Source organism: Mustela nivalis (assembly GCF_964662115.1).
Source record: "Mustela nivalis genome assembly, contig: HAP1_SCAFFOLD_2516, whole genome shotgun sequence".
NCBI lineage: Eukaryota > Metazoa > Chordata > Mammalia > Carnivora > Mustelidae > Mustela > Mustela nivalis.
The window spans coordinates 54,187-56,181 of NW_028134149.1; positions in this window are offsets into that span (position 1 = coordinate 54,187).

Below are 1,995 nucleotides of genomic sequence, written 5' to 3' on the forward strand. Positions count from 1 at the left end.
ATTTTCTCCACTTAATGAAAGTTGTTTAAGAATCATCAACCAGTACAGTTAAAATACTTGACTTTGGAGCTTGCATGCTTTATGTAAACTTGGTCTTGGTGAGGAGAAAGAGTGGGGAAGATGCTTTTCCTCGCCTCTACTGTCGCTCCTGCTAGCCCCACCTAGGATCTTGTGCTCTCTCTCATTTGGTATTTGGTGTCGAGGAATGGAATCGCGTCATCACCATTCTTATTATTTTACTTTTTATTTTGGAACAATCTCAAGCTCAAAGAAAAGTTGTATGAACAGTACCAAGAATGCTTATTTACCCAAAACCACTCAAACGTAAGGTATGAACATGAACACGTGAGTGGCTGTTTCCCACCAAAGGGAAGTTTCCCTATTGCCATAGTCACCCCCCTGGGGCAAGTCACGCTGGCATGTTAACTGTTCTAGTGGAAGGTATTTTATTAGCTCGGATGTCCCAGTACTGTCCTTTCTGGAACAAAACAATCCAGTTCAGAAAGACATGTTATCTTAGTATTCATGTCTCTTTTGTCTTTTTACATTTGAAACAGTCTTTTCTTGGCTTTAAAAATCTCGACGCTTTTGAAAATTATAGATTATTTTATAGATTGTCCCTCTTTGGGTTCATCTCAACGATTGCCCCTCTTTGTGTTCTTATGATGAGGTTCAGGTTATGTATTCTGGTGGGCATCTCACAGAGGTGATGCTCTATTCTCATTGTATCCTCTTATCCATGATTCCAATTTGTCTCATGTGTGGGGTCCCTCAGACCACTCCTGAGACACACTGGAAGGACTCGCGAGACTCTGCATGTATGGTCAGGCCCAAAGCCAAGGCTTGTTACAGGGAAAGATGGCAAAGCATCTCCGCAGAGCAGAAAGCCAGGGGAGCTTCCAAGAGTTCATTGCCATGGAGTCCCGCAAGACACCTAACCTCCTTCAGTACTGAGTAGGATATGGGGGAGGTGTCGTCTCCCCCGGAGGCTCATTACAGACCTAGTGTCCAAGGTTTTAAACTGAGGGTCAGACATGTAGGTACCCCTCTGTCTTCCAGAATTCTAGACCCTCTGAATGAAAGGAGGTGTTGAGTGTAAACCATATTGTTTGTCCAGACAATTTAGGCCTGTTGAGACACTCCTATCATTTAGGGAATGGTGGGAACACTCCTCAAATCCAAATTCTCGTATGTTAACCAAGGACTGTCCTTGCCAGCAGGCCTTTCCAGAAAGGATAGTCTGAGGCCTGCGAGGTTAACACTTTCCTGCCCATCCTGTTACTGGTGCTGTTCTGTTTGAGCACTTGACCGTGGTGATGTCTCCCAGAGGTCTTCACTGTTAAGCAATGGTTTTGTGCATTTATATAATTCATAAGTATTTTGTGTGGAGGTATTTTGAGGTTGTAAATATGCCCATTCCTCATCACACTTCTAATTTTTTTCATTTTCTAAATCTCAGCATGGACTCAAGGATTTTTTTTTTTTTTTAATTCAGTGCTTTATGCTCCATTACCATTCGGCCAGTGGGGGCCCCTTCAAGCTATCACCCATGTCTTTTTGGCATGTCCCATATTCTTGAGTGACCCTTCACTTTGTAGCGTAACAAGATGTTCTGTGCTCGTCTTGTACTCTCCTTGCCCCAACTCTGGTATCAGCCATTTATCCCAGGAGGCCTGCTTTCTTACAGGAGGAGGATGATGTTTAGGAAGCAGGACTTTGGTATATAGGTATGCTCACTGATACCAGGATGTCTGTGTTCCTGAGCCCCCTAGTGAAAAGAGCTGGACGGTGTGTGTGTATGTATGTATGTTCTCCACACATGCTTACGTCTACCTGTCTATATTATCATGGATCTGTCTATATTGAGAAACCATGAAGTCACAATTATATCCACAGTTTCAGCCGACACCATAGGGTTCATTCTAGTTTTGTCCTTTATAATATTCATAATTTCCTTCTGACAGTACAGATTGGTTCCCAGTATCCTTCTGTATT